This window comes from Myotis brandtii, unplaced genomic scaffold, assembly GCF_000412655.1.
Source record: "Myotis brandtii unplaced genomic scaffold, ASM41265v1 scaffold546, whole genome shotgun sequence".
Lineage (NCBI taxonomy): Eukaryota > Metazoa > Chordata > Mammalia > Chiroptera > Vespertilionidae > Myotis > Myotis brandtii.
In genome coordinates, this window is record NW_005370016.1 from 2,056,314 (window position 1) to 2,066,954 (window position 10,641).

Below are 10,641 nucleotides of genomic sequence, written 5' to 3' on the forward strand. Positions count from 1 at the left end.
CCCGCAACCAAGGTACATGCCCTTGACCAAAATCGAACCCGGGACCCTTCAGTCCGCAGGCCGAAGCTCTATCCACTGAGCCAAATAGGTTAGGGCTCTATGTGGATTTTTAAAGAAACAATAAGCCCCTTACAAAAAAAAAGAATATTTTTACATCTTAATGCAATTGGTGGAAACATAAGTCCTTCCTTTAGTTTATAGGAAGAAAGAAAGAACTTGTTTACAACTGAGATGTTTCAACTACTGCAATTCTGATTTTCAATTATATATAAAAAAAATATATATTTTCTTTGTTGTTGCAGCTTAACATTTATTGAGTATTCACTATATATCAGTCATGTGAATACTTTATTGCTTTATATGAATTACCTCATTTAATTTTGAGAATAAACCCTTCTAGTGCATGCCAGTTTTACCATCTTGTGTATGAATGGACAAACTGAGTCTTAAAAGAGGTCTTGAGAGCTGCTCAAAACCATAAATCCATTGAGAAGTACAGCATGGCATCTGATTAGGTAGTCTCATTCCAAACCCCTTGCTCTGCACCGCTGAAAGGTAATGCCCTCGGATTCTGCAGTTATGTGTATGCTGGATGCAAATAGAAAGCCTGTGCAAAGAGAGAGGGTAAGAATACTAAGCTGTTCAAGCTGTTTTTATTGACATCCAGTTAAGGGCTCTTATACAACATTAGGATGATTTTACTTTTGACAATTCTACTTCCAGAAATCTAATTTTAGTTTGACAGGTAACCAAAGGTTGCAAATGTAATCTTTCGCAATATTTTATATATTTGGATGCTATTGGAAACTGCCAAGTGCTTAGATGTAAACTACTGATCTTTCTCTCTTTTTTCTAGTTATCCCTATATTTTACAAGGTAAAAATTCTGTTGATAATTTTTTTAGAATGTAGTATACTGCAAAAAAAAGGTTGTTTTATTATGCAATATTTATAGATTTACTGGATTTCTTCTCTGTAGCCAACTGAGAATTTAGCAACAATTAAATGCTGAAAAGACACTGCAGCTTTATGAGTGTAGAATTGTTATGTTAAAATATTTAGTCCTCTTTTCATGACTGTAATTAAAAATATATATTAAGAAATTAAGAAATTTCAACTGCAATTAACTGTGGCTCAGAGCATGTGTCAGTGAAGGATTTCTCAGTTCTTCTTGTTAAATGTTGAATAAATGCTGAATTCTCTGGGGAAATAACTTGAATATCCATTGATTTTCCTAGTACAGTAATTAAATATATCCCCTAAGGAAATATATTTTACTGTGTTGCAAAGTTGCCTATTGTCTGTGCATCTTGGTCCAGGTAAGCTGTTTCCTGGTTCTTAGGCCTGTGATAGCTCATGGCCCCTTAACCATTATTGCCTACAGATGAGGATTTGTGTCTTCCTTTTGCTTTAAAGGTCATCTCTATTTTCCCTAAATATATTTTCGTACTTTAAAATACTATGATTGTCATAAAAAGACAGAGGAAACAGAACATATAAAAGTTGTTTGGGGTTTATATAAGGATTTAGAGAAGAATTCCCTACTGATACTAATGACAATAAATTAAAATAAAGAAAACATTTATTTCTGGATTATTCTTCCTTTACTTACCTCTGTTGTTTCCCATCTTTGTAGGTTTTCAATTAACTCTATAATAAGTGCTCCTGGGGAGAAGGGCATATTGATGAAAATATACAATCCTGCCTTTACTGATTCCATATTTCTAATATTTATAAATCCCCCATGTTCCTTGAGAATGGATCTCTCATTTGACAATAAGATTCATCTGATTTAACATTTGTCATTTATTGTGTTTTAGGTTGATATTGAGGAATATCATATAATTCCATACTTGTCTAAACTATTTGTGGTATCTACAGTAGAAAGCTTTCAATACACAAATGATTATTAAGTATCCACCATGTGTGACAGGTACTGGCAATACAATAAGCTTCTGCCTTTGAGAATCTTACAAAATGAATACAGATGTCTGGGGAATGTGACATTACAACACAATTAAATGTTTAATAGTGAGGGAAGGACATGAGGAATTACATAGAACAGCCTTTAATCTTTTTGGAGAGAGAGATAACCCCTTGGAGGAAGTTAAAGAACACATAATCAGAAGAGTAAGAGAGTATATAATTCGGGAAGTTCATGAAGAGGTTGGTAAGGTACAGGTGGGGAACATGAGAGAATGTTCCGCAAGTGGGAGGAACAGGCTCAAAACCAGATAAGACTTCCAGATTTCACTCAAGAATAGAGCCAGCTAGAAAGACCATTATTCATCCTCTGATAAACAACAAACATTTGGACATGACATTCCTGGTATCCATCAGTGTGATCACAAAGTAGTCAGCTAGCATGAAGTCTAAGGAAAGGCTCCTGCAGGGACAGACAGGATTCAAGCTCTTGTTTGTCTAGAGCAGACACATGTGAAAACCAGCAGGAGAATTCAACTAGACTATACTAAGTCCTCACCGGATGCTGTTGGTAGGTGACATTAAGCATAAGATGTATAACAAGACCAGTTTCACTATAGGCTAATTGATATAAACAAGAATAACATTCCTAATTTCAGCAATGCTGTAACAAAACTATGTTGAACGAATGAAATAGTGTTATTCGAGGACCTGCTGTATTTAACAAATTTGCAAAAGCTAAGTGTGGGCAGCAGTATGCAGCTGCTGGAGCCACAGACATAAAGGTACTTGGCACATTTCTGCAGATTTTTTTTTATCAATCCCCCAAAATTGCTAAAAAGAAACCAAACTGAGAATAATGACAAAGCTGATGAATTAGTGCACATGTGGGTGATGGCAAAGAGCAGCTGGTATGTGAGGAACATGAAAATCTGCCTGGAACTTCACCTATGCTGTGGAAAACTACCTTATCCTCCATGATGCGGGAACATACTTATCCTCCATGCTGTGGAAAACTACCTTATCCTCCATGATGCGGGAACATACTTATCCTCCATGCTGTGGAAAACTACCTTATCCTCCATGATGCGGGAACATACTTATCCTCCATGCTGTGGAAAACTACCTTATCCTCCATGATGCGGGAACATACTTATCCTCCATGCTGTGGAAAACTACCTTATCCTCCATGATGCGGGAACATACTTATCCTCCATGCTGTGGAAAACTACCTTATCCTCCATGATGCGGGAACATACTTATCCTCCATGCTGTGGAAAACTACCTTATCCTCCATGATGCGGGAACATACTTATCCTCCATGCTGTGGAAAACTACCTTATCCTCCATGATGCGGGAACATACTTATCCTCCATGCTGTGGAAAACTACCTTATCCTCCATGATGCGGGAACATACTTATCCTCCATGCTGTGGAAAACTACCTTATCCTCCATGATGCGGGAACATACTTATCCTCCATGCTGTGGAAAACTACCTTATCCTCCATGATGCGGGAACATACTTATCCTCCATGCTGTGGAAAACTACCTTATCCTCCATGATGCGGGAACATACTTATCCTCCATGCTGTGGAAAACTACCTTATCCTCCATGATGCGGGAACATACTTATCCTCCATGCTGTGGAAAACTACCTTATCCTCCATGATGCGGGAACATACTTATCCTCCATGCTGTGGAAAACTACCTTATCCTCCATGATGCGGGAACATACTTATCCTCCATGCTGTGGAAAACTACCTTATCCTCCATGATGCGGGAACATACTTATCCTCCATGCTGTGGAAAACTACCTTATCCTCCATGATGCGGGAACATACTTATCCTCCATGCTGTGGAAAACTACCTTATCCTCCATGATGCGGGAACATACTTATCCTCCATGCTGTGGAAAACTACCTTATCCTCCATGATGCGGGAACATACTTATCCTCCATGCTGTGGAAAACTACCTTATCCTCCATGATGCGGGAACATACTTATCCTCCATGCTGTGGAAAACTACCTTATCCTCCATGATGCGGGAACATACTTATCCTCCATGCTGTGGAAAACTACCTTATCCTCCATGATGCGGGAACATACTTATCCTCCATGCTGTGGAAAACTACCTTATCCTCCATGATGCGGGAACATACTTATCCTCCATGCTGTGGAAAACTACCTTATCCTCCATGATGCGGGAACATACTTATCCTCCATGCTGTGGAAAACTACCTTATCCTCCATGATGCGGGAACATACTTATCCTCCATGCTGTGGAAAACTACCTTATCCTCCATGATGCGGGAACATACTTATCCTCCATGCTGTGGAAAACTACCTTATCCTCCATGATGCGGGAACATACTTATCCTCCATGCTGTGGAAAACTACCTTATCCTCCATGATGCGGGAACATACTTATCCTCCATGCTGTGGAAAACTACCTTATCCTCCATGATGCGGGAACATACTTATCCTCCATGCTGTGGAAAACTACCTTATCCTCCATGATGCGGGAACATACTTATCCTCCATGCTGTGGAAAACTACCTTATCCTCCATGATGCGGGAACATACTTATCCTCCATGCTGTGGAAAACTACCTTATCCTCCATGATGCGGGAACATACTTATCCTCCATGCTGTGGAAAACTACCTTATCCTCCATGATGCGGGAACATACTTATCCTCCATGCTGTGGAAAACTACCTTATCCTCCATGATGCGGGAACATACTTATCCTCCATGCTGTGGAAAACTACCTTATCCTCCATGATGCGGGAACATACTTATCCTCCATGCTGTGGAAAACTACCTTATCCTCCATGATGCGGGAACATACTTATCCTCCATGCTGTGGAAAACTACCTTATCCTCCATGATGCGGGAACATACTTATCCTCCATGCTGTGGAAAACTACCTTATCCTCCATGATGCGGGAACATACTTATCCTCCATGCTGTGGAAAACTACCTTATCCTCCATGATGCGGGAACATACTTATCCTCCATGCTGTGGAAAACTACCTTATCCTCCATGATGCGGGAACATACTTATCCTCCATGCTGTGGAAAACTACCTTATCCTCCATGATGCGGGAACATACTTATCCTCCATGCTGTGGAAAACTACCTTATCCTCCATGATGCGGGAACATACTTATCCTCCATGCTGTGGAAAACTACCTTATCCTCCATGATGCGGGAACATACTTATCCTCCATGCTGTGGAAAACTACCTTATCCTCCATGATGCGGGAACATACTTATCCTCCATGCTGTGGAAAACTACCTTATCCTCCATGATGCGGGAACATACTTATCCTCCATGCTGTGGAAAACTACCTTATCCTCCATGATGCGGGAACATACTTATCCTCCATGCTGTGGAAAACTACCTTATCCTCCATGATGCGGGAACATACTTATCCTCCATGCTGTGGAAAACTACCTTATCCTCCATGATGCGGGAACATACTTATCCTCCATGCTGTGGAAAACTACCTTATCCTCCATGATGCGGGAACATACTTATCCTCCATGCTGTGGAAAACTACCTTATCCTCCATGATGCGGGAACATACTTATCCTCCATGCTGTGGAAAACTACCTTATCCTCCATGATGCGGGAACATACTTATCCTCCATGCTGTGGAAAACTACCTTATCCTCCATGATGCGGGAACATACTTATCCTCCATGCTGTGGAAAACTACCTTATCCTCCATGATGCGGGAACATACTTATCCTCCATGCTGTGGAAAACTACCTTATCCTCCATGATGCGGGAACATACTTATCCTCCATGCTGTGGAAAACTACCTTATCCTCCATGATGCGGGAACATACTTATCCTCCATGCTGTGGAAAACTACCTTATCCTCCATGATGCGGGAACATACTTATCCTCCATGCTGTGGAAAACTACCTTATCCTCCATGATGCGGGAACATACTTATCCTCCATGCTGTGGAAAACTACCTTATCCTCCATGATGCGGGAACATACTTATCCTCCATGCTGTGGAAAACTACCTTATCCTCCATGATGCGGGAACATACTTATCCTCCATGCTGTGGAAAACTACCTTATCCTCCATGATGCGGGAACATACTTATCCTCCATGCTGTGGAAAACTACCTTATCCTCCATGATGCGGGAACATACTTATCCTCCATGCTGTGGAAAACTACCTTATCCTCCATGATGCGGGAACATACTTATCCTCCATGCTGTGGAAAACTACCTTATCCTCCATGATGCGGGAACATACTTATCCTCCATGCTGTGGAAAACTACCTTATCCTCCATGATGCGGGAACATACTTATCCTCCATGCTGTGGAAAACTACCTTATCCTCCATGATGCTCCTCTGTGCTGTGGGAACATACTTATCCTCCATGCTGTGGGAACATACTTATCCTCCATGCTGTGGGAACATACCTTATCCTTCTTGCTGTGGTAACATACTTATCCTCCGTGCTGTGGGAACATACTTATCCTCTGTGTTGTGGGAACATACCTTGTCCTCTACTAGAGGCCTGATGCATGAAATTCATACAAAGGTAGGCCTCCGCACGCCAGGCTGCCTCAGCTGCTCCCTTGCAGCCCCGGCCACCTTGGCTGCTGCCTTGCAGCCGTGCTGGCTGCCTCGGCCCTTGCAGCCTGGCTTCATCTGGAAGGTCGTCTGGGAGGTCATCCAGATGGTCATTCCTCTCTTTGGCCATTCAGTCGATTTCTATATTACACTTTTATTATTATAGATGTTATGGGAGCATAACTTATCCTCTGTGCTGTGGGAACATACCTTATCCTCTGAGAGGAATGGCATCAAAAACAGACATCTTTGGCAACTGGTGAAAATCAGTGTAGCTAGGGGAAAGAAATAGGAAAAAAACAAACAAAAACAAAACAACTTAGCTACCCTTGGAAGAGGGACAGGAATATGGCCTTAACCAGGACGAAAAGCTGAGGGAAAGTCAGAAGCAATGAGAAGGTTGCATGCTTCACACACATGGTACAGTTTGTTTACCTGAGGCTGAAGCTTAACCGGAGAACATCAGAGAAAGCAGGGGACACTTTTCAAGATCCCCAGTGGATGTCTGAAACCATGGAAAGTACTGAACCCTATATATTTAATGATTTCTATACATATTATAAAGTTTAATTTATAAATTAGGCACAGTAATATATTAACAACAAAAGCTAATATTAAAATAGAATTATAACAATATACTGTAATAAAAGTTATGCAAATGTGGCATTATTAGATAAGGGAAGGGTTACTTGACACAAGCACCGTGATACCACAGTGGTTGATCTGATAACTGAGAAGTTTATTAAGCAACTAATAGGCAGGTGGTGTACATAACGTGGATACACTAGGAAAAGGGATGATTCACACCCAGGGCAGGAGGGAGAGAGATTTCATCATGGCACTCAGAATAGCATCTAATGTAAAACTTATGAATTGTTTATTTCTGGAAGTTTTCATTTAATATTTTCAGACTGTGACTGACTAAAAGTAACTGAAACTGTGGAAAGTGAAACCGCCATCAAAGGAAGATTATTGTGAACAGAATTAAACTTTATATGATCATCGCAATAGATGAAGAGAAGGCATTTAAAACACCATGTTCATTTCTTGTCAACATTTTCTGGAAACTAGGGATAGAAAAAATATTAATCTAATAAAATATTATAAAGAACTATAAGTAACATTATATTTAATATTAGGTGATAAAACTTTCTCCTTAATTAGGAACAGGTCTGCTCTTATAACTTCTATTCAACATTGCACTGTAAAGTCTTAATGTAATAAAACAAGAAAAAGAAATAAAACATATTTAGATTGGAAAGGAAGAAATAAAAGTGCCTCTGTTCACAGATGACAGGATTATCTATGTAAAAAATCAAAAAGAATCTACACAGAAAGCTGTTCCTAATAAGTGAGTTTAGAAAGGTCTCAGAATAAAAGGTCAACAACATGCATAAATCAATTTTATCTCTATTAACTACTAATTAACAACTGGAAAAAAATTAAAATATCATTTTAAAATAGCATCACAAAAGGAAATATTTAAGTATAAATATAACAAAGAATGTTCAGGATCTGTAAGCTGAAAAGTACAAAACTTTGATTAAAAAAATCAAAGACCTAAGTAAATGCAAAAATATACAGCCTGTGACTCAAAAGATCCAATAACTTAAAATAGTAATTTTCTCCAAATCGATATGTGTGTTTAACACAATCCCAATCAAGTTTGCAGAAATTTAAAATTTTCACAGAAAGGCAAAGGAACTGGAATAGCCAAATGATTTGGAAAAAAGGAACAAAGTTTGAGGACTCACCCTAAGATTTCAAAACTAGTCAAGGCAAGAGGATAAATATATAGAACAAGAGAACAGAATATAAAATCAACAAATAGACCCATACAAATGCTGTCTACTTATTTTTTACAAAGATCCAAAGGCAATTCAATGCAGAAAGAATAGTCTTTTTAATCAATAACACCAAAATATTTATGTATTTATAACAAGTAGTGCAGGGACATTTATACATATGTAAAAATAGTATTATTAAGACTTAATCTTTATCTCACATCTTATACTAAATATTAGCTCAAAATGAAACATAGACTTTAATATGTGATGTAAAACTATAAATATTCTAGAAGAAAACATAGGAAAAATAATTTGTGATGATCAGTTTAGCAGTGTTATTTTTTCTTAACATAGACTACAAAGCAATCTCTATAATTTAAAGTTAAATTTTATTAAAATTAAAACATTTTGCTTTAAGACAATCTTAAGTTAATGAAAAGACAGAGACTGAGAGAAAATATTTGTAAGTCAGATGCCTGACAAAGTGCATGTTCCTAGAATATATAAAGAACTCTGAAAGCTGAACAATAACAAAAACAACAACCACAAAAGCCAATTGAAAAAATAGAAAAAAGATATAAATAAGCACTTCACCAAAGAAGATCTATGAATGAAAAAAAGCAAGCCTAGGAACAGATGATGCTCAATAGCATTAGTTACTAGAGATTGCAAATCAAACCCACACTGAGATATGACTATTCACATACTCCATGGTTGAAATAAAAACATATGGACTCTATCAAGGTTGGGCAAGAATGTGGAACAATAGGAACTCTCATATAGTTTGGGTGCCCATATAAAATGCAAGAACAGCAACTAGAGATAACAGTTGGCTCTTAACATAAGGATAAACAGACACCATATTGCCACATAGTCCTCCTCTAGCTATTTATCCAAGAAAAATAAAAAATATTATGTTCCCATAAAAACTGGTATATGAATGTTTATAACAGCTTTATTCATAATTATCCCAAACTGGAAACAACACAGATGAATGGATAAACTGTGGTATAGGCACCAAATGAATACTTCTCTGTGATAGAATGGACGACACTATTCATTCATGCAACAATATGGATATAACAAATACATTCTGAAAGCTTTAGTCAAACCAAAAGAATCATATACTAGACAATTGCATAAATATGATCTAGAAAAGACAAAACTATAGGATTGAAAATAGGCCAGTACTTTCTAGCATTGAGGATGGGGAAGAAATAGATTTAAAAGAGGGCAATTCAGGATAAGTTTGGAAGTGATAAAACTGTTTTGACTCAGAATAACATGGGTAGAACACAATCTTATGCATTTGTCAAAATTTGTTGAACTTTATATGACAAAGAGTATTTTATACTATATGTAAATAAAAACCAAAGTAAGATGTGGAGATATAAATGAATACAAGCTATAATGAATGGACCTGACTAAATTACCTAAATAATAATGAAGAAAACCTATAATAATAAAAGGGTAATATGCTTATTAGACTGGATGTCCTTCCAGACGACCTGCCAGATGAAGCCAGGGCTACAAGGGAAGCCCAGGTCCCAGGTGCCAGAGGGAAGCTGGTGCCAGCAGCCAGGGGAAGGAAGGCCTACTCTTGCATGAATTTTGTGTATCGGGCCTCTAGTAGGGCATAAAATAACTAGCCTAACATCTATGGGAGACACTAACTTTACTTGATACTATAAGATTAAAGACAAAAAGAACTGTACACAAACATTATATTCTAGTTAGTAACATTTTTGCTCACAGGATGTAGATTGCCAATTCTTAGAGGCATTAGGCATTTTGATGTGAGCTGAAATAATTATTTAATAAGCAACTCTTTAAAAATGGCCAGGTAACCTAAATCACATATACTTTCATCTAGAGACAAGATATTTATCCCCCCTCTGATATTTCTCTGTCTTAAAGCTAAGCCCAGTTTCTAACGTGGGGAAGTGAGGTGTGATTGACAGTGTCATGAGAGACATACTAGAGTGAATACCATATGCAAAAAAAAATAAAATTACAGGTAGGGAGAAATACAGTTTAGTGTTCGCTTATAGCTAATCAAATCTCCAAGCCTATTTCCTCCACCTACAACACTTTTTTTATCTTTAGTTAAGTTTCTCCCTCCCATGTTTCCTTTTTTACTTCTATAAAATAAGGATAATTAGTGTAGCTACCACCTTAGTTCTTTAAGGATTAAATATATTAAAGATATTAAAGATATTAAATACTAGAGACTTGGTGCACAAAAATTTGTGCACTCGGGGGGGGGGGGTTCCTCAGCCCGGCCTGTGCCCTCTCACAGTCTGGGACCCCTCGGGAGATAACGACCT